The 24405-nt window shown below is 34.1% G+C and overlaps 1 protein-coding gene and 1 pseudogene across 1 annotated transcript in view; both read right to left on the reverse strand.

Moving 5' to 3' along the window:
- Positions 1 to 24405, reverse strand: part of Znf804b (zinc finger protein 804B) — a 532472-nt gene that overhangs the window by 105574 nt on the left and 402493 nt on the right. The gene's annotated exons all lie outside the window — the stretch shown is intronic.
- On the reverse strand, positions 17389 to 18035 carry LOC114628103 (annotated as a pseudogene).

Genomic DNA, 24405 nt, shown 5'->3' on the forward strand with positions numbered 1-24405 from the left:
CTGGCAGGTATTCTTTCAGAGTACTGCCTTTAATTAGAAGAGTGGATATTTACTATCAAATTGCTGCAATTATCATAATGATTACTGCCCACTAAAACCATGGAGTGCCTCTTGTAAACTAGCACTGTGCAAACACTGTATTTTTTATCAGCTTATTCTTTGCTGAAAACTATGCTTTATGATTTTCTCATTAAGCACGTGAAAGGAGGGCTCAAACACTTTGACCCAGGCCATTCTTCAGAGCCTGAAATTGTGCTCAGGTCAGTGTGACTTAAGAGCTATTGATGCCTATGCTCACAACTGCTCCAATGACTTTGCCATTATCCAGCAGCCAGCTATGTATGAAGTCACAATTAGCTGGTTGTAAATATGGACCTAGAGTATAAAATTAAAAATGTGGAAATCCATTCACTGTGGTTTTTTGCAACCTGAATTATTTGATGATACAATTCATATTGAACAAAACCTACATTTGAAACTTCATTATTAGGCAAGAAATTGCTTTAAGAATTCTAATGACTTTTATCATAATCTATTAAGACCCCCAAAATCCTGTACCTCTGTTGCACAAAAGTAGATATTGTTGACTCATTTTTTGCCTCCAATTCTTTTTGTAGCTTGTTACAAACAAAATTTAAAAACTCATGGTTTTGGTGAGTATTTACTGCATTTTTATTCATACAGGGAAGAAAGAGAACTTTGAATGTCAGCCTGTGCCTTAAAATAGTTCCAGTACTGGAGAGTTCAGTGTTCTCGAAATAAATTAAGGGGAATAACAATACATAGTTAGCAAGATTGATGTGAGGGAAAGTATAATAATTTTTGTACTTAGTACAGTGCAACATTAAGACAGAATGAGGTCAAAAAGCACTACTCCAGACTATGACAAAACATGACCTAAGCACCCAATGTCAAAATGCACCTTTAGAGTGAAAATAACTTTTAACTCATCACTTGAGAAGCCTCAGGCACAGTATCTTCCAAAAGTTACCTTCCAGAAGCAAAATTTACATTCATAAACAAAATCTCCATTTGCTTGTCTACTGTTTGGTACCCAGAAGAGAAAGATAACGTTAAATCACTAGAGATTCTTGTGTGGTGAGGAGTATGCATGTATGTGCAACACATGCACAGTCATATACAGAGGCTCTTCAAGAATTTTGGTTGTCCTCTATCTCTTCCCATCTTGTTCCCTTCAGGCAGAGTTTCTATCTTGTCTTAGAGGTGGTTTGTTTCCTATACAAACTCCAAAGTTCCAGAGATACTTATGTGTCTGCCTCACATGGCACTGGCCATACATTTTATTAATGCTGGTGATCCAAATGTAGGTCCTAATGCTTGCAAAGTAAGTGCTTTTCTACTGAGACATTGTTCCAGACTGCCATCTGCTCAGTCCACTGTCTCTCCATCCGGAAGCTCGTAATTAAAGGGAAAGAATTAACTCTGTACCAAAACCCTTTCTGTTTCATGTGTTTTTGGTACTTAATCAGAACTTCTCCACATACTACTTTCTTTATTTCAAAGATTGTGAAGTATAAACCTAAAGACAAAGACAACATCTGGAGCTATATTCTAGAAACTTTGTGTTTAGGTTACCTTCTAAACTATAGAGTGCATATGTTATCAACTTTCTTCAATTTCTTTTATTTCTCTAAGTTGATATTCATATGTATGTGTGCAAAATTGTACTTGTGCATAGGTATGTGTATGGATGTGTATATGTATACATATATATGTGTGTGTGTGATGTATATGTGTGTGCATGAGTGTAGGCATGCATGTGTGTTTATATATATTTACATGTCTGTGCATGTGTTTGCATGTTTGTAATTGTGTGAGTTTTTGCATCTGCATGCAAAAGTGTATGTATGTGTGCACTTGTCTATAGATGTGTTTTCCTGTGTTTGTACATGTTAGTGTGAGTGTATATGTGTGTATGTGTGTTTGCATGCATATTTGTGTGAATGTATGGACATATGTGGGTTTCTGTGTGTATGTATGCACGTGTGTTCATGTATATGTGCATATGTGTGTATATACTTGTCTGTCATTGTTTTATAAAACATTTCAAATTACACCATTGTAAGTCTGCAAACCAAAATATAATAGAAACCTGAGTTTTATTTTAAGAAAAGTTTTATCTTCTCACTATAATTTTTTATGATGATAGAAAGTAACATTTTTTTTGCATAGAATTAGAGCTTTCAGATTTTAGTAGGATTTTGTTTGGTTTGTGGTTATTATATCATTGTTGACTTAAGATCTCAGTTTGTAGCCATGGCTTGCCTAGAGCTCAGTATGTAAACCAGACTAGCTACAAAATTAGACTCTCTCTGCCTCATTCTAGTATGAGTATATGGATTACTAAAGGAATAGAATGTTACATAAGCACAGATTAAAACATATAAATATAGTTTCCTGACTTCAATGGTCTTCTTATCTCTGCAATCAGTGATTTTCCTTGTAGTTAACTGTAAGCAATGTTTAACTTTATTTGAGACTTGAAACCAGGTGTGATCAAAATTGCAACTCTCTGGTGGTCTAGGAAAGATGTGATGTTAGCCAATTTGTGAAGGGAAATTTTGTTTTATTAATGATTAATTTAAGATGTTCACATTAAACAATAAATGCAATCACATTGAACATGTGAAATTGTCTCTGGAAAGCCTACATTGGCAGCAAGTCAGTATCAATTCTAATTTGGAAAGAGTGACAAATTTCTGAATTGCTGGTCAAATGACAGCCTGTTTATTGGATTTGTGTTTATGAAGCAATAATTAAATATCTCAGGCTTGCTTGTATAGCTGCTAATTTAGGAAAAGCCTCATACATGGCTACAAGTGAATAGGCATAGTTTTTGAGAGACAGATTCACTCTTACCAACTGCTTACTAGAATTTAAGGCCATCAATTTCATCTTTTCTAGAATGAATTAATATGGGGTTCTAGTAGAAATAATCTTTTGAAAAGAAATAAGGAAATCTTAGGAGTATTCTAAGATAATCATAACAGCATCTATTGATTCACTGCCAAATTAGGTTTGTCTGCCAAATTATAACACGAAAATAATGTGATTTTCATATTTTGTACTATAGTTTTTTTATTTTTAGTGACTATAATAAAATTACCTGATTCCTTCTGTCTCCAATCCTCTCTAACTCCTCTCCTGTACCTATCTCTTCTTTCAGTTATTCAACTTTGTGACCCTTTACCTTTTATTATATATATACATTTATGTGTAATTAAAATACATTATATTTATATTATATATAATGCACACGTCTCCCTTATATCCACACATATATGAGTACAGATAGGAAATTTATTTAATATTTTTTAGGTGCATACACAAACTTACATGTTTTATAGTTATTTTTAGGTAGCCAATCATATAAATTCTTATCACAGACATATTTCTGTTATTTTATCCTCCCTCTTATGTATGATCTTCCTATATTTCTTATTGGTCTTATACAGATATAATGTTGTACAAATTTTGAAATTGTAGATTGCTATACAGAACAACCAAAACAGTAAAAAAATATGTAAACAAATTATTTTATGGAAATATAATACTATCTAATCAACATTGAAATCCTATCAGTTTCTAATAGAGAAACTTCAAGCTTGCATCAGTGAAATCAGTATCCCTGGGCATAGAAGATAAAGGACAGAGGTGGAAAATGTCCATCAAGATTGCAGCCATGAAAAGTGTTAGCAATAAATGAATGAGATATGTTTGATTTCTGTTTTTGTGTTTTGTTACAGACTAGTAAAATGAAGTATTTTTAGAAATCTTGAATTATGTATGATGGGATCAAAATTATATAATTATGTGACATAAAATATAATTCTAAATGTAAAGATCAAGTATCCCAATAATAATTTTATTACTTACTTTATGTTGCTGTGATAAATGACTTCAGGTCTAAAAGTGAATCAAGGAGAAATAGTTTATTTTGACTTATAATTCAAGAGTGAGTGACAGGCCCACCACTAATAATAAACTTTCTTATTTCATAAGCAAGGCTACATCTGCTAAAGTTTCCAAAATCTCCACAAATAGTGCCACTGGAAACCAAATATTTAAATATATGAGCCCGTGGGATACATTTCTCATTTCAACCACCACAATAATGCATTAGTCTGAACTTGTCAATGAATAACACAACCCACAGCACTGTGAAGAATAGGAAAGTGTTGAAGAGATTTATTGGAATTCTAAGATGTACTCTGAATATAAGCTCTCATGGTTAGAAAAATGTCTAGATAAATCACATGTGTTTAGCTCTTTCTTCATTAAACTTAAGGAAAAATAATTTCTATGTACAAATAATTTCACCAATATCATGGAAGCACAGATAGCACAGATATAGGATAGCATCATGAGAAATATGAGATTCACATGTGGAGAGACTGTTAGACTCTCAGTTCCATCTGTCATTTCCACATGACGAAGAACAACCCTTGGGAACCCCAAAGCAAAGCAGAAACTAGTGACTGACCATATTTACAAACATAAATTCACTTGAAATTCAAGAGAAATTTTCTATATATGAATCTATGATTTTTGAAAGTGTCTATTTGTGGTTGTATAAAATATAAGGAAATACCTTTTCTTGCTTCAGACTCATGACAACGCTCCACTATTGTAGAGATAGTAACTATCACCTTATTAATTCAACTGTACAGGCAGGTTGAACTGTAATGAACGTAGACATATTACATTCATCTAAATTGAACACACTTAAACGAATATGTTCATTGTGAGTCAGACAGGAAAAAAAATCATTTATCTGTTACTCCTGATATAGCAACTTACTGTAAAAATGCAATTAATAGTGTCTGACATTTCATTTTCTAACATAAGTTAAATCAATAAAAATGTCAGGTAACTACTTTTCTAAAAAGTTGCTAGTGACAAAAACTCAGTTACAAACTACTTTTTAATTCAAAAGCTGAAAACATTATAGAAAGCAAAAAAAAAAAAAAATGCTCTTTCAGAGACAATGACCTAGACACTGGCTCAACTTTGCTTTGGAATTGACTAAAAATATATTTCCTTCAAAAACTGCCAGTGACTAATCAAGCAATTCCATCCATTGGCTTCTAAGAATCTGTATTATTAATAGGTATAGAGCTTTCTCCATGATGTCCACTCACTAAAAGCAGGCTTCAAAACTTCTGTGCTTATATAATCAAATAGTGTGCCACCTTGCTTTCAATGATAAGTGAATGAGATACTTGTAAGTGCCCCAGAGACACTGTTTCCCTGAATATGTACTATTCTGCCTGACAATAAGCTTGCTACATCCAGAAAATCTTATCTATGAGCACAAATTTTAAAAAGTGATTCTGCTCAAAAAGATACCTCACATTGTTATTTTAAACTCACATTTCCAGGTTTCTAACTGTTAATAATATGCTTTCAAACATGGGGAAAGCTACAACTGAGAACAAAATATACTTTAAAAACCCATATGTTGAATTACTATCTGTAATTTGAGAAAGCATGCCAAAGTTAAAGAAACTATAAAAGTGATAGTTTACTTTGAGATAAAGACATTCGTACAGGTCAATCTAATACTACAAACAGGATTATGTTAATTTGTCAACTATAAAGCAATGTAGAGTATCTAATTCCATTTTCATTTAATTTGTCAAACACATTTGTTATTTCACTTTGTCTTTTAAATGTTCTTATGGAAAATTACTAAACATAATTGGATGTCATATTGTGTGTGTGTATATATATATATATGTATATATATACATGTTATTATACATTTTATATATTATATACATACACATATATTATATATGTATATATGTGTACATATGCATGCATATGTATTATTATTATTTTGAAAAAGAAAATGATTTTCACTTGCAGTTAAAGAGGCTGATAAGCTGGAAACTGGGAACAAGTTTATTTCTATCAAAATCAATGCCAGGAAGCAGGGTTCCAAGACAATGCCACTTTATAGTGGTGAAAGATTATCACAGCAACTTTATTATTTGGATCATCCTTATTAATCATTTCTATTGTAAGTATCAAAAAGCAGTGCTACTGTGTGTGTCTTCATATGCACAAGTGTGTACGTACACTCACACATGTGCAGGTTGTATGTCTAGAGGCTGTCTAAAATAATACCTACAAACAAAAGAGAGTATCCGTGGTTCCATGCTAAAAATAAGGACATCCTAAGAGTGGAATCCTTTGTGGATATTAAGCTTGAAAGAACCATAGATATCCATCCAGAAAAGGACATTCTCACCAGAGGAAATAACTTGCTCAAGTTTATGCAAGGTGATTAAATAGCAGATTCAAGGTGGAAATTCATATCCTTGTTGTTAGCTCTTAAGATAAAAAAGCAGAGCAATTATTTAAGTGGGGGCATTTCATAACTTTTAAAATGCATTTAATGGAGGGATGGAATTTCTGTTCTTCTAAAAATCAAAATGTATAAATGACATAGATAATAAAGTTGAAAAAATATATTATCTACCTTTTGTCAAATTATGTAACTACATTCAAAATATATTTAACAACAAATTTAATTTTATATCCTTTACTGTTGGGATACCAGAAATAGAAAAATTTTATTTTACAATAATTTCTAGAAAAGAAACATGACACTTTTACTTTCCTCTATTCTACTAAGCCTGAAAGCCACATTTAGGATTTCATTGCTTCACATATTGCTAGTTACAAAATGACATAATAAGCATTGAAACTATTAAGTGTTAAAAACCTGGTTCAGGAGCTAGGAGGTTGAGGGGACCCTCCAGAATGCACCGGAAACCTGGGAGGTGAGAGACTCTCAGGACTCAAAGAAAGGGACCTTAGATGAAATGCCCAACAGTAGGGAGAGTGAAGTTATTGAACCCACCTCCAGCAAAAAGACAGGGCATCAAATGAGGAAAGGAATTTGCCATCCCATAGTCAAAACTCTGACCCATAGTTGTTCCTGTTTGAAAGAACTGCAGAGATAGAATGGAGAGGATCCTGAGGAAAAGACGGTCCAGTGAAATGCCCAAAGTGGGATCCAGCTCAAGGAAAGGTCCCAACGCCTGACACTATTACTCAGGCTACATAGTGCTTACAAAAAGGGACCTATCATGTCTGCCTTCCAAAAGACACAACAAGCAGCTGAAAGAGTCAAATGCAGATATTTTCACTCAACCAATGGAAAGAAGCTGCAGACCCCTGAGGTTGAATTAGGAAAAGGCTGGAAGAAGCTGAGGAGGAGGGCGACCCCATAGGAAGACCAGCAGTCTCAATTAATCTGGACCCCTGAGATCTCTCAAATACTGGACCACCAACCAGGCGGCATACACCAGCTGATATGAGGTTCTTAACACATATACAACCACCAGGAGGGGAGTAAAATTTGGAGTTTTAAATAAATAAATAAATAAATAAATAAATAAATAAATAAATAAATCTTAAAAATCTGGTTGTAGAAGAAAGGAAGCTACCAAGCCATCCCTGAGTGAGGGGCATCATTAAGATGAAAGAATTCACAGCTAAGATGCCCTAGTGTTTTGTTTTATTTTTACGTTTCTATGATTCCCTTGAAAGGATTTAGGGGACTAGAGATCTGGTTGTTTGTAAAGGTTAAATTTGTTACTTCACCAGACTCCTATATAGGATGACATAAAATCCAAATTTTAAAGAGACATTTTGACAACCTACAGAGATAGTATTAAGTTACAAGATACATAAGACATTGCATTGGAGTATATAAACATCAGTAGGTTTTAGTGTTCTGTATCTACTCAAAAACCTAAAACAGTCAGATTGGTGGTGGTTGAAAATCTATAAGACTAAGAGAATGAATCTCATTAATATATAATTTTATAATTGGTCTAAATTATTTTTGATGGATATTTGACAATTCTGATGAAAAAAAAAAAAACAATTCCATGACACTTGGTGCTTTATTTAATCAGTGGGATAAGATGATGATAGTATGTTTCCCTGGGACTGTGAAACTCTATTTGGTAATGAGATTACTACAGAAGTTGCCATGTACTAACAATAAATAAACTGTAGAAACATTTCAGGGCCTATGATTTCCACTCTTCATTATTTTATTTTCTGTTGCCACTAGTCATCATTTCTGACCAGTGCCTATGGTCATTATCACTTTTTTTCATGTTTATCTTCTGTTTACATCATGTGACTATTTTCTCAGAACTATTCTCTTGGATTTCTAGCTTTTTGTTTCTTATCCTTTGAACAAAGTATGAGTTCAATTGAATTAATCAAAGCACAGTCAAAATATCTCTTAAAGGGTTTTTTTCTACAGAACTATTAGTTTCTACCCACGAAACTATGGAAGACCCTGATTGAGGTCACTATTTGGTTAAATGTTCAATTTTAATTCAGAATGAAAACTTTATCCTTGTTAGAGGCATCATTTTTCAGTAGACCTTTAAGCTGCTCTAGCTTCAGGGAGCATTTAAACCCAATTAAGTAGAAAATCTCGTCTATCACATAAGAAAATCGTCACTGACAGGAAAACACTATGTCATTAAATATCAAAACAAATAACTTTCTCTGGATGTCAAGGCAAGAACTTAGTCAAAGATTCTCTCTTCATTTCTTCTGATTCCTCAAATACCAAAGGGTTTTACTTTACTCTATTGGCGGAACTCTGTTAATGAACATGTGTGAGTGAAAATGTGGGACTAGAGGCAAACTAGAAATAGACTTAATAGAAGAGTCTTCAAATTCCTTTGAAGGTGGATAGGAGATAGTAAGAAAGAAAAATATCAAGTTGTGGACTTGAAAAACTGAATCATGTAAAGAAACGTATGGCAGGAGAAGGAAAATGGAAAACAAACATTTTCTTCAGTTTTAGATAAAATTTATTTCGTCAAAACATGTTTGGAGAGCTTGAAAGATGACTCAGTCAGTAAAATGCTTACTTTGCAATGCTCAGAATTCAGTGCTCAGAATCCATTTTATAAAGACAGGAATACTGATAAGCTTATAAATCTGATACTAAACAGGGAGACATTGAATCATGAGGCCTACTGGTGTACTCTCAACTGTACTTGGTGACTTTAAAGCAAATAAGAGACACTATCTTTAAAGATGGAAGACCCAACAAAAGAACACTATCCAAGTCTCTACTCTGGCCATTATATGTATTCACACACAGGTTCCTTTGTAAGTTTTCTTATTTTATTACACACTATACATACATACATACATATATATATATGTACATAACACACACGCACACACACACACACACACACATATATACATACATACATACATACATACATACATATTAAGGTACACATATCTTTCACAATTGTTCATAATTTTAAATTTATTTTTGTAATGTTGAAAGAACAGGAAGATCGATTATTTTCTAATTCTTGGAAAACTAAATTTCATTTTATCCATCTTGACCTTGGTGTCTGGATATAACTAAAATTATCAGTGACTCTTCTCCCCCTGCAAAGCTCTTGTCATTGGATATTTTCAGGCATCTAAGAATTTTGTTTTTGTAGTTTTAAGAGGCAAGGTTCAATCTTTTTCACAAATTTTCTATCAGGAGAGAAATTAAAAACTTAGAAGTAAATTTACCAACTATGTTTTTTAAAGATCTGATTGAGGTAGATGCCAGAGAGACATGTCTGGTGTTTTCCTCCATACTTTATTGCTTTGAGACAGAACATCTCACTGAATCATAAGCTCACAATCTTGGGACAGGTTACCTGCTAGTGAAGTCTTTGAGTCTACATTATCTATACACTACTTCTACTCAGTGTTGGGGTAACTGGTATCCCATGCCCAGATTTGTATGTGGATGTTAGGGATTCAAATCGTGTCTTCCTGCTTAAGTAGCAAGAGCTCTTATCCACCAATTCATCTTCTAAGACCTCTAATATTTTAGGTATTATAAAAGGTAGTATCTTCATACACATGATCTTTTATCTTTTTATTATTTAATCCCTATTCTGTTCATACATATTAATTTATTTCAACTAAGTTATTCTTTCTTCTGTTCTGTTTCCTTAGAATTTGGTAGAAAAAGCAAAGTATACCATTATATCTGAGTGTGATATATTGCCACATTGATACACACAGAGTGAGAGAGCAAGAGTGAGAGAGCAAAAGAGCAAGAGAGGGAGAGAGAGAGAAACTGATCATAGGCAACAGTTGGATTAAGGGTTTGAACAGATATTTGAGGTTAATTTTATATGTTGGACTATTTGCTCCATGGTAAGGAAGAAGTACCATTCATGTACAGACTCACAGTAACTGTAAATAAGGTATTTGTCTACAATATATAATAAAAACAATCTCTCCTTACAGGGAATTAATGTGCTTGTGTATACCAGACTGAATGTTATACTCTATGTGAAACAAGTTTCTCTTTCATACAGAACTAGCCTTTGTTGTAGATTAAAAGAAAAAAAATTCCAATGGAACACAAGTAGAAGCCTCTTTAAGGTGCATTTAATCAAGGCACTATGAGGTATTAGTGTCCTTTAGTGCTGGTTTACTCTTCCATACTCACCATATAATACCATATTCTAGACAAGCTAGTTAGTAGAAATAATGTCCTTTGCATTAAAGATACATGTTCTTTATTTTAAACATATAAAGAGAATATCTTATGTATTATACAAATTCAACTCCTGTCAATTTAAAAAGCCTATGGCCTATAGGAAAGAGTAGAATATAAGATGAGAAATCTGGGAGACAGAAAGAATTCTGGGATAGAGCAAGAGTTGGGGAGATTCACCCAGGAAGATGCAATAAGACAGACACATGTTACCTGAGTTCAGGGGATATATTAAGTTATGATCTAGTCAGAGAGGAGCATAGAAATACTGCAAAGATATTTTAAAATATATTTTGAGTCTGAGACTTATTTCTTGGAGCATGTGGCTGGGAGAAAGAACGAGACATAATTTCTGGATAAATAGGCCAATCTTTCTAATTCAACTGGCTGCTGGCTTCCTTACCTGATCTTTCATTATTTCATATTGCTTGTCACTGGCAATGGATTAGGCAGAGACAAACTTTAAATACTTTTTCTTACTAACCAAGAATTACATACTTTGTTGCTGTTTTTTATACAATTTTATAAAATGCAGTTATTGAATTTTTATGTTTATTCTATGTAGAATTCTGCCTGATATATCAACAGGAAATTATTCTTGTTTACTCTATCATGTTATATATTTACTTTTATTGCACTCATAATGAAAATTTACTCTATGTTACAACTAATAATCTCAAAGTCACCTTATCTTTGATTTGGAATAAGATATATAACAATCTACATAATTTTCATTAACTATAAAAATAAAGTCATTTTATAATGTTTTTAAAAAGTCAAATATAAAGGAAATTTTAAAGCTACTAATATTGTTATGTGCATACGTTTTCATCAGTGTAAACTTAAAAAAAATTCAAAATGACATTATACATGTCCATGCAAACATACAAGAGCACATTTTAGAGTAGCTACATAAAAGGACTGTTTTTCAATAAAAATGAATTCATTAGTGTAATATGAAGTGTTGCATGTATCTAGGGAGAGTTCCCACAAAATATCACTATGTTTGCATAGATGACATTTTTGGTATAATAATTCATGAATAATTTTGCAAAGGATTCAGGTTTCCATATTCTGTTCTCCATGTAGTTAATATATTCCTGGGAAATTGGAAATTCTAAAGTCAAATTCTATTCATCAATCTCTAATTACTATTTTGTATATGCAAATAAGATGGCATTGCTTTTAAGAACGTGTGATGTGTAAGCACATCCAAATGTAAGCAACTGGAGAAAACTTTAATCATACAGATATGTTTGTATTTCTTTGATTGTGAATAAACATATGTTCAAGCTTCTATTTTGGAGTGTTTTATACAACTAAATTAAGTATAATGTACTTAAAACTAAGTTAAAACTAGCCTGTGCGTTAAATCTCTGGTGCACGTGGAAAGAGATAGCAATAACTTTTATGTTCTTAAGAGAAAGTTCGTTACAATGAATAAGAAATAAATTGTGAAGGAGTCTTAGATTTTTGTCAAACGTGGTTTGTCATCTAATGAAATGATCATGTGTGATGTTTTTTATAGTTTATTTATACAGTGGAATACACTGACCAATTTTTCTGTGTTGACCTACTACATCTCTGGGATGAGGTCAACTTGATCATGGTGGATGATGTTTTTGATGGGTTCTTGAAATCAAGTTTGTGAGTATTTTAATGAGTATTTTTGTATCTATATTCATGAGGATAGTTGGTCTGTAATTCTCTATTTGTCATTCTTTTATGTGGCTTGGGTATCAGGGTAATTGTGGCTTCATAGAATAAATTTTATAAAGTTCTTTTTGTTTTTCTTTTGTGAAATAATTGAAGGAGTACTTAGTGTTAACTCTTCTTTGAAAGTCTGGTAGCATTCTGCAGTAAAACCATCTACCTGGCCCTGGGACTTTTTGGTTTTTTGGGGGGTGTGGTTGTTTTGTTTTTTTGGTCAAGAGATTTTAACGACTGTTTCTATTTATTTAGGGGTTATAATTCTATTTATGTTGTTAATCTGATATTAGTTTAATACTAGTAAGGGTATATATCAAAAAAGTTATCTACTTCTTTTAGGTTGCCCATTTTGATGGAGTACATGTTTATAAAATATGCCTTTAAGATTCTCTGGAGTTCATCAATGTTGTTGTTATGTCTCCCTTTGATTTCTGATGTTTTTCAATTGAATATTCTCCATCTTTAGTTAGGTTAGATACAGATTTGTCTATTTTGTTGATTTTCTTAAAGAACAAATTCTTTGTTTCTTTGATTATATTGTTCTCCTATTTGTTGTTGTTGTTGTTTCTATTTTATAGATTTCAGCCCTTAGTGTTATTATTTCTTCCCATCTAATCCTCGTGGGTATACTTACTTCCTTTGGTGTTAGAACTTCCAGGTGTTTGCTTGAGACCCACCACCCCACCCCCTTTTAAATGTAGGCTATTATTGCTATGATCTTTTCTCTTAGCATCACTTTCATTGTATCCTACAAGTTTGGATATGATATGCATTCATTTTTATTGAATTCTCGAGAGTTTTAATTTCTTTCTTTGTGTCTTGGCCCATTTTTTATTCAGTAGATAGTTGTTCATTTTTCCATGAGTTTGTAAGCTTTCTGTTGTTTCTGTTCTTCTTCCAGCTTTAAACCATTGTGGAATGATGAGATGCAGAAAGTTAGTTCCATTTTTTAGTATCTATTCAGACTTGCTTTATGTCAGGGAACGTGGTCAGTTTTGAAGACAGTTCCATGACAAGTTGGGATGACAGTATTTGTGTGTGTGTGTGTGTGTGTGTGTGTGTTTGGGTGAAATATTTTGTAAATATCTGTTAAATGCATCTGGTTTATAAAGTCTGTTAGTTCTCGTATTTCTCTGTTTAGTTTTTGTGTGGATTGCCCGTCTCTTGGTGAAAATTAAATATTGAAGTTACCCATTATCAGTGTATGAGGATCAATATGTGATTTAAGCTGTATGAGTGCTTCTTTTACAAAAGTGGGTGCCCTTGTATTTGGAGCAAAGAGGTTACAAATTGTAATCAGTACTCTTCCTATATACAAACGAAAAGCATGCTGTGAACAAAATCAAGTAAATAATACCCTTATAAAAGCCTAAAATAATATAATATCTTTGCATAACTATATCCAAACAAGTCAAAGACTTGAATTATAAAAACTTCAGTGATTTGGAGGAAGAAATTGAAGAAGATATCAGAAAATGAAAGACCATTCATGCTCATGGATCCTTAGGGCTAACTTAGTAAACATGGCCATTCCACTAGTAGCAATCTATATATTCAACACAGTCCCCATTGAAATTCCAACACTATTCTTTACAGACCTTGAGAGGACAATTGTCAACTTCATATGGAAAAAAAAAACATAATTGCCAAACCAGTCATGGACAATAAAATAACTGCTGGAGTTATCACCATCCCTGATTTAAAGTTATACTACAGAGCCATAGTAAAAACAAGACAAAAAACAAACAAACAAACAAACAAAGCTCAAATCTTGTGTTTGTCAAACCTGATGTCTTCAAGTAAAGAATGCAAATGTATCCATATTTAGCACTGTCCAAAAAACTCAAGTCTACAGGTTTTCAAGACGTCAACATAAAAGCAGAGATATTGAACCTGATAGAAAGGTGGTAGGAAATAGCCTTGAATGCATTGGTAAAGGAGACAATTTTCTGGATAGAATACTGATAACACAGGCTCAAATCAACAATTAATCAACGGAATGTCATGAAAGTGAAAAGCTTCTGTATGACAAAGGACACAATCAATATGACAAAGCAACAACCTACAGAATGAAAAAAGATGTTTACCAACTCCACATCTGATAGAGGGTTAAAATCCAAAATACATAAATAGCTTAAGAAATTAGGTATTAAAAAAATCAAATAACCCAGTTTAAAATAGAATACAGATCTAAACAGCGAATTCTCAAAAAAGGAGTAAAAGTCTAAATGGCTGATAAACATATAAAGAAGTGTTCACCATCCTTAGTCAACAGAAAAATTCAATTCAAAAGTACTTTGAGATTCTATTTTATGCTTGTCAGAATGGTTAACTATTAAAAATCCACATTAACTGATCACGCTGGTGAGAATTTGGAACAAAGTGAATACTCCTCTATTGCTGGTAGGAGTGCAAACTCATGTAGCCACTATAGAAGTCAATATCGTGTTTATTTCAGAAAACTGGCAATAAATTTACCTCAAAACCCATCTATACCACTCATTGGCATTTACCCAAAGGACATTGCATCCTACTACAAGGACATTTGGTCAACTGTGATCATTTCTGCCTTATTCATAATAGACAGAAACTGGAAACAACATAAGTATGCAATGGATAGATAAAGAAAATGTCATAGATTTTGACAATGTTACTAAGCTTTTTAAAAAAATGACATCATGAAATTTGCAGGCAAATGGATGGAACTTTGAGGACTCACACCTAGTCCATACCTAGCTAGTCCATACCAAGAAGGAAAAATATAGTATATATTCACTTATAAGTCAATATTAGCTGTTATTTAAATAAAAATGTGACCCACATACCCCAAAAGGCTAACTAAAGGAGGGCTCTCAGTGGAACACATGGAACTATGGGAATTAGAATAAGTTCTGTTGGTGGGGATAGAAGCATAAGGGATAACATGGTGGTGGAGAACGATGGATGTAGATAATGAGGGGAGAGACCGCTGGAATTGGGGAGTATTTGTAGGATGATATGGAAACAGTACAGTGGAAACTTCCTGGAATCTATGAACATGACCCTAGTGATGACTCCTAGTATAGGAGAATGTTAACTCTTAACCAGTCATCTTTTGTAGCCAAACAAGGCTAGTTCCACTGGTGGGTCTGGGTTGCATTCTTTCAAGTTGTTAGCCCAGAAGGTCCTGTGGATATCTATAAAGTTTCCAGGCTGATGTTAGCACAGAAGGTCTTTATCTCTGAAAACTGCTAACAGTGCCTGATGCCAAGGGCAACATCCACACAACACAGTGAGCATCATCAGGGGCTAAAGCTAGTGCCTGAATGGAGCCTTCACCCACAAGTTCTTGTTCTGATGCAGTAGGGTATTTTGCACCAACCTTGCTACAAAAAAAAAAAAAAGTTTTACCCTTAGTCTGACCCACCTGCATGATATACTAGGGCAAATTATGGCATAGAACTTGTTGGAGTGGCTAACCAATGTCTGATTTAACTTGAGGCCCATGCAAGCAAAGTCATCTCATGGCTGACATTGCCTAAAGGGCCAGGAACCAGAGACTGGATAGCCCAGGGACCTAGGATAGAACCAAATATGACTGACAAAAATATCAATGAAATGCTTTCTAATAAAATTCTGCTATACACATAGTTTAGTGCCTTGTCTAGTCATCATCAGAGGCTTTTGCTGGTGGATAGGAGCAGATTCAGGTCAGCCACACATTTTACAGCAAGTGTGTAAATTGGAAATCTCGGTTATTTTCCACCTCTTAGAGCTCAAAGAAGCTGGAAGAAGTGGGAGAGAAAAGATTGTATGAGTTAGAGGGGTTAGAACACAGCTTACTGAGTCACCTAAGCAGGGCACAAATGGACTCACTGAAGCAGCAGTCATGGTGCCTACATGGTTCTTCACCAGGTCTCTGTATATACATTATGGCTAGAAGTTGGTTTTGTTGGTGAGTCTCTTAAAAGTGGGACTGGTTGTCCCTGACTTTGTTGCCTGCTCTTGGAACTCTTTTCCTCATGTAGGGTTGTCCAATTCAGCCTCAACATGACGGGTTTCGCTTTATTTCTCATTGTAGCTTGTTTTGTCATGTTGAGATGTTGTCTCCTGGAAGCCTGCTCCTTTCTGAAATGAATGATCCAGGGAAGGGGAGAGGTGGGAAGGGTCTGCGAGAAGTAGAGGAAGAAGAAGATGTGGCCTACTATTTCGAGAGAAGAATCTATTTTCAATAAAACAATAAAATAAAAATGACTATTTCAATAAAACGTAAAGTTAAAAAAAAATAAGTGAAGGTTTCTGTTTTACCAAACTTTACTCAGAACATTTCTCTCATTTAATTTTAGTATAGCATCAAGAAATATAAATAAAGTGAAAATACTTCTGTGAGAACTATCACTGAAGCCAAGCAGCCAAAGAGGAAATAGGAGGCAGGGAAAGAGAGACAAAGGACTATGTAGAGCATCTCAAGAGATAAGGATTTGTATAAAGAAGTTTGCAGCACATGCAGAGCCTGCATATGACTCCAGCTTTCCTGGTTCCAGCTGCTCTTGTCTTCTGTCAGCAATATTTTTGTAGGAACCTATGTTGCATCTATAGAAAAGTGAATCGTCACTAGTCAGATATTGAGGGCTCTAAGCACTAGGAGAAAAGATATTACACAGTCATACACCATACCTTATAAAAGTTAATTAAATGCTCATGTTTTACAATATTTTGTCACAATAAATTAGGTGAAATTTCATAAGATTTTATATTAATGTGACAAAATGAGTGCTTACTTAGACAGACTTTCCTCTGTAAACATTTAGTGTGTTTAACTTACATTTTGAATATCAGTTCTTAAGTCATTTACTTTTGAGTTTGGTATTCTATCTAGTGGCTATTTTTAAATTCAGTCTGTTCATTTGCATTTGGGTTGTTTCCACTGATTTTTTTTCAAATGCTCTAAGTATTTATTATCTATAATTAATGCAGTAAGAGGGGTCAAAAAAAGTTTGTAGGCTACACAATTTCAAAGGATTCATTGCACAGAAAAAGAAAGGCTGATGTTTATCAGTCATATCTTAGAGTCTTGTCGGATATATTTCTGGGGAGTTAGGCCTCTAATGTGGTCCCATCTCTGGAGGGAACATGCCTATAGGCCTCACTTGAGCAGGGAGAAGGTTAATTGGTGGGCCCATGGGTGATCTCATACTATGTAGAGGTACCATAATTCCTGAAGGTGGGGGTTTCTCTGCAGACAATCTGAGGTGGGGTTCCTCATATTCATGGGTACTGTGTAGGAACTACTGTAGTTCTTGAAGTAGTAAAAACAATAATCAGCAGCTGCTACAGTGCCTCTTCCTGGTAGTCATGACCTGTAGAGATGGATCTTCAACTCTTCAGCCTGATAACCCACCAGAAACTTAGGGAATAGTTAGATCAGTTGGTACTCCCTTGGCAGCTGCCTTCTCAATCCCAGGACCACATGCAGCTCCAGAAAGTGGAACATGAGCAATGCCACTATCTTTAGGAGGTAGATCCTCCATGGTCGTGGAAACCAAGTTCTCACTATGTAGCAAGACTAGACCCAAAACTCTGTGATGTTTTACATTATTTAGCCTGATCTTCCTGAACTCATCACAATCACAGAGAATCAAATTCATATGCTTATCAAAAGCCTTAAAGGTGCCAATGAAGATTCTTCTGTCTTGCATCTCATTCTATAGTCCATGGGCTGCAGTATCTTGCTTCTCTTACACACAGTCATGACTGCTGGTCCACAATAGCTGTTCTCAACAGTAAGATTTCAAGATCCTTAATTCTTGGGAGAGAGCTATAAGCAAAGGTGTGATTCAGGCTCTTAGACACAATATAAGCTTGACCAAAGTTTCAATAACAGTGGAAGAGTCCTGTTTTCCTTGACTTCCACAACCTTGATGTGTCAATACTGCTTTAAACACTTTTTGGTGTCTCCGCTAAGAACACCATCTCAGTACTGTCTAGAAAACCGTCATACAGACATGGAACTGCTGAGATCATTGTGGTTACAAGCGATACTCTGGGTTGCTCAATGATAATGTTTCTACATTTGATGTAGACCCTCTGTTATTTGATGCTCAGTAGTTTTCAGATATAAGTGATCCCTTGTTCACTTTATCACATTACAAATCACTCCTCAAAACAAATGTCAGACATCACCAGCTCCTTCTCCTCTCCTTCAATGATATTTTAAATTGAAGAAGGTGTTGAAGGACTAAAGTAGGAAAATTTTGAGAATACTGTATATCAAAATCTGTCTTGATCATAGCTGTGTTTTAATATGTTAATTTAGATGTCAAAGATGATTATACAGTTTAAAAATAACCATGCATCAATAAATAGTTAAGACCATGATCAGTATTCATTATTTATATTGCATTTTCTTAATAAAGAGTCTAAATTTCTTGCCTTTGGTAAAAGATCTATATAGATCCTATCCTAAACAGAACAGCATCAATTTCTAACCTGATAAAGTTATTTATTATTAGTTAAAAATGAGAATTATTTTCATAAATTTCATAGTATTTCTAGGAAAATATTGCTAATAAAGTCTCAATCACATATATATCTTTTTTCTGAGTTGAATACAATTAATATGCAAAATATGCTCAGACAACACTTGTAAAATGCCCAGTTCAGATGTTTCCTCTGTTACATGGTTGTATTCTCTTCTGTTCATAGTGTTTCTAAGAAATTACTTTTGTACTTTTACAGGCATGGCATTCAAATCTTCGTTCTGGTAGAGTAGAAGATGTTTACATTCATAAGACAAGATACTACTATATTATATTTAAATAGTTTTCAAACATAGCAATTTCATTATCTATTTCAAAGAGATGAAAATAATACTGAGACTAAATCAAGTAGTCTTTGTATAACCCTAAGAACTGATGAACACTTCAGGATTTAGTTGAGGGCAAATAATAATTCAGTGGGCAATTTCCTGTAGTCAACCTAAGATTATGAGACATGAACCGTTTTCAGGTACTAAGTTTGCATTATAAAGATAATTTCTATGGTTACTTGTTAGAGGCTACTGAGCTAATCAATAGTCTCATGGAAATGAATTGTTTGCTTATAATATTTTATGAATTGATATTTAAACTGGGAATTAAACATAACAAAACCATAATTGTAATATTTTAGAATTTTCACTTTTGTAAAATGCACTTGGAAATCTTGCTTTTTCTAAGTCTTCTTACCTATATAAAGAACTATTTAGCTAACAGACCAATGGTTGTTTGAACATAGTATCAATAATTGTCTTTTAGAAACTGACTCATTAAAAATAAATCATAGTATATCAAAGGAGAAAAGGAGTTAAATATAGTGTCCTGCAAAATATGAGAATCAAGAAAGACTTGAAAAAAGAATGTGAATTAGTCAGGCTCACGCCTCTCTAGAGTCACTTATTTATCCAGAAAAACAAAGAACCAGAATACTCACTTACCAACCTTATGCCAATGCAAAGAGGTCAAGGCACAGGAAGACATTATAAATTAATTCAAGTCTACACTCAGTCTCCCAGGTGTCTTTGATAGAATTATTTGTACCTAAGTAAAAGACTTTTTTTCTTCAGTTACTAGTTCAATGAGTGAATCATATGTACAGACTAGTTTTCTCTCTTCCAGATACATCTATTTGTTCCAAACTCCTTTATCACCTCTTTGTTAAGACAAAGGACTAAGGTCAATACACGTTCTGTCATTGCGGAGATTCTTCAATGTTTTCAAGAAAAGGAATGTGATCCATGGAAATTTGTATGGTATAGTGAATATTCTCTTTCAGTGTGACAAGTATCTCATATCAGAAACAAAAAAAAGAAATTGGAAGTTTAAGGGATCAACTGCAACCATAAAAGACTAAAATTAATTAATATCCCTGAGGGAGTGCACCTTAGATATGAGAGATACGGTTTTGAATTTCAAATCAAGGTATGTTGATATTTGTGCTATTGCAAATAAAATGCTGGAGGTAATTTTTGAACTTACAATCAGAACAGGCATCAAAGTTCCCAGGATCTATAAGATCTTGACCAAGATATTTAGATTACAATGGTAGGGACTATGGAAATATTTGTCCCACAGATGTCCCTGAGATGATTGTTTCCTCAGAAAACACATTGCAAAGGGCTCTTATTATTTTTCAAAGTGAGTAGGAAAAAAATGATTTCCCCACACCTCCCAAAATGAATTCATAACTGCAACACAACTATATATTCTTACTTTCTAGGCTCATGCAGGTAAACATGAGTTCTTTCTCTTACAGGATATATTTTTTAATCAAGAAAATATTGCCATAGGAGAAAGTCTGAAAGTTATTTATTTCAAATTCAGCACCTTTTCCTCTGATGTAAACAAATTCAATTGTCCTTTAATGCATAGGAGAGAGGGATGTTCAAAGGTATAGGAAAATAGGAAGTAGAAAATACAGCCTTTAAAAAGAACATAAAAACATGAAAAAATGGAATTTAACTGTGTTTTACTTTGTTTTTATACATGTGCATTTTACTACATGAATGAGTTGCTTTGTTTGCTTATGTGTTCTGTTTCTATCCTAATACTATTGGTGTGGTTTTTATACAATTGTTTTCAGTTGGTAATAATCACACTTCAGATAAACCTCACTAGATTCCATGTCACCACAGAGCAAAACTGCTTATTATGATATAGTACAGTATTCATCTTACTGCATCAAACAAGCAAACTATCTTTATAAAAATAAACAAAACTATTTTTATGTAATATATGTTCTTATTCAGATAAAAACTAAGCTTTTGCATAGAAGAAAACAAAGTTGCATTAAAAAATGTATGTACTTTAATTTTTTAAGGAATTGGAATTAATAGTGTCTTTGTATTATATCCAGTATTTCTAACATAATCTCATGATGGCTCAAATATTTTTTAAGGAATTATATTCTTTATATATTCATATGGTAGGACTTCATAGTTTTTACTTACAAAACTATATCATTATTTAAATTGATAATGTTTTCATTTTCTTTTCTATTATTAATTTTCCAGATTTAAGGTTTAACTTCTCAGTACACAAATGGAAATTTCCAATGTCCATTTTTATGGACATGTATATTCTGAGTAATTTTAATATTATATAATATTGTTTTACATGTACTAAGATTTAAAAAGCACTACTTTAATGTGAAGTTTCTGACCTTCTAACAAGTTCTTATAGTAAAATAGAGATTCAAATGAAAAAAATTTTCTTTTGACATCTATTTGAAGTATTTTACAGATGGACTAAGATTCAGATATACCAAAAGGATGATGTCCCTAACCCCTGCCAGGTCTGCACACTCCGGGGCCTCAAGTCTCTGAATAGTTAGGCGCTTCTCCCACTGAGGCCAGACCAGGCAGTCCTCTGCTATATATGTGTTGGGGGCCTCGGACCAACTTGCATATGCTACCCAATTGATGGCTCAGAGTCTGAGAGATCTCAGAGGCCCAGGTTAGTTGAGACTGCTGGTCTTCCTGTGGGGTTGCCCTCCTGCTCAGCTGAGGAACTGTGGGAGGGTAGACCAGTAGTGGTGCAATGACTAGATTATAAAAAATAATAGATACAATATATATCAAAAGTTATAAAGCTATACAATACACACACACACACACACATAAACATACATAAACATCATATAAATATACATCATATACATATACATCATATACACACACATACACACACATATACATCACCACCAACAACAAAAGATTCAGATACACAGCATGGTACATACTGCACATAGAAGACCTATTTTGAATCGTGAAACTTCTCTGGTTCTCTCCATGTATTTTTCTGCTTCTCTCACAGCATGTTAATTCATCAATATTTTGTGCCTTCTCTGTGGTAAAACTTCTGTGGGAGGCTTTGTTCACTTTCCTACTTTGCTTTCAGTGTCCTTATGCAACTTTCAGCTATGCTTAGTGTTCTTTGAGCTCACACCTGACATAGTTTGTGAACTTGAGTCACTAACATATAATATAAGCTAGAATCAAGACTAGGTCACATGCATTTGTATGCCAACTATGATGAGAATTTTAATGTTTTGCTTTTTCAGTTATATTGTAAAGTTAGAAGCCTTTGACTGTTATTTATTGTTTGTCTCATGCACACCTAAGGCCATAGTAGACACTTATTTTAAGCAGTTTACATTTCTTTCTGCCTGTTCTACCTAAGCAAAAATACAATTAAGTTGAAACTGTCATTACCCATGTGAAATGGTGTGATCTCAATGCTGAACAGAGACAAGAGTATCCATGGAGCTTACTGGCCCAGCAATATAGATGAATTGATGAGATATGTATTATTTATGCATGTGAGAGCTCATTTGCAAGCATATACCACAATTTGTGTACACACATAAATTCATAAACACATTTTCACAAAAAAGTTCATCAAAAATTTCTTCTGATATTTTAGAACATACACATATTAAGTCTATATACACCTAGGGATACATACATTTTTACCCAGATATGAATTTAAATTGTGTGTTTGGCAAAGGTTCTAGTCATAATATTGACATTCAGCAGATACTTTAAAGTAATACATAAATTATTGATTATAGATGGAGCCCTAGACTGGTTGCTGTAATGAATCATTGAGAAACTTGTCTGAGGAAGGCTAACACAGGCACAGAGACTATAGAATTCAGTGGTCAATTAATTGATCAAATCTATTTCTGTAGTAAAAGAAGAGATTTTTGAATATTTACACAACAGAAGGAAAAATGAAAACATTATTTGAGGATATTGAAAGAATGAAATAACATGATCATGAAACCTTGAGAATTTAGCAAGAGTATATATAAACACATATACTTAAACATACATGCAACTAAACACACACCTACTGTCAGAAAGCAGGTGTTCCCCTAGGCTACTCAGCGTCCATAACCACAACATCACTAGCCACCAAATTCAACACATGTAACCATGTCCCTGTCATCAGAACTTGCTCTCTCACTCTGTCTATTTAGTTTTCTGTGTCTCCCTTCCCCTCCTTCCTCTCTCCCACCTTCTTTATCCTTCTCCAAGGTGGCTTTTCCCTCCCTCCCCTAATACAACAAATCTCTTGTGTGAGATCAGTTGCACAATGTGATCTGTGAAGCATTCCTTGGCCTTGATCTGCCAAGGTAACAATCAGTAATTAAACCCTAATATTGGTGCTAAGATTTAGTAGAATATCCTGGTAACTGCATGTTCCCTACATTGGGATCTAAGCCACAAGGGGCACTATTCTTTTTTTTTTTTAATCAAATCATAATTTTTACTTATTCACACATAGATTATAAACACAAAAAGGCAGGATGTGGGGAAGGGGATGACACTGGAGCGTGGGTGTTCAGGAGGAATACAGATATCTTTCAGAACATAGTATTGGTTGGATGAAGGTTCAGGGGACAGGTCACTATGACTCTGCCTATGACTCGCTTGACCTTATCTAAGTTGGTATTATCTGCCAAGGCTACCTATTTACAAGGTCTATGACTACTCAGGCTGGTAAATTACCACAAAACTGCCTGTTTACAATAGCTTATAGCCATGTGTTTCAATGTTTTTCCACAGAGACTGTGGAAAACACCCAAGACTTGGTGTTAGTATACATGTATGACAGGCCTATTGCTGATTTTAGGCCTATGGCTGATTTTAGGCCTTCAGTGTGTAAGCAGGGCTGCCCCTGACATCTCCTCCCTTCTCCAAGTATGGAAGGACTGTGGCAATTCTAAACTTGCAAATGCGGGGATAGAGGCCTGACCTCCAGTAATTGAAGGGGACTTTGTAATGGCTCCAGTACCCCTGTTGTTGTACAGTGAGTCGTGAGGCCCATACCCATCCCAATGTTTTTTTCCTGGAGAGAGGATACTTTTGACATCAACCCCTACGCAGTCAGGCTTGTCCCTCAGGGAACCCAGAGAGATATTTTTAACTATTATTTATATAAGGGACACTATTCTTTATTTCTAGTTCACCTGCAGCAAGATTCACTTTCCAGATCACGTTCAAGAGTAGCCTTTGGGCAGAGTAAACACATCTATGGATCAGGGATCCAATTGTTGAGAATCTGGTACCCCTCTGGTGT

This window comes from Grammomys surdaster, unplaced genomic scaffold, assembly GCF_004785775.1.
Source record: "Grammomys surdaster isolate TR1022 unplaced genomic scaffold, NIH_TR_1.0 264, whole genome shotgun sequence".
In the NCBI taxonomy this organism is placed as follows: domain Eukaryota; kingdom Metazoa; phylum Chordata; class Mammalia; order Rodentia; family Muridae; genus Grammomys; species Grammomys surdaster.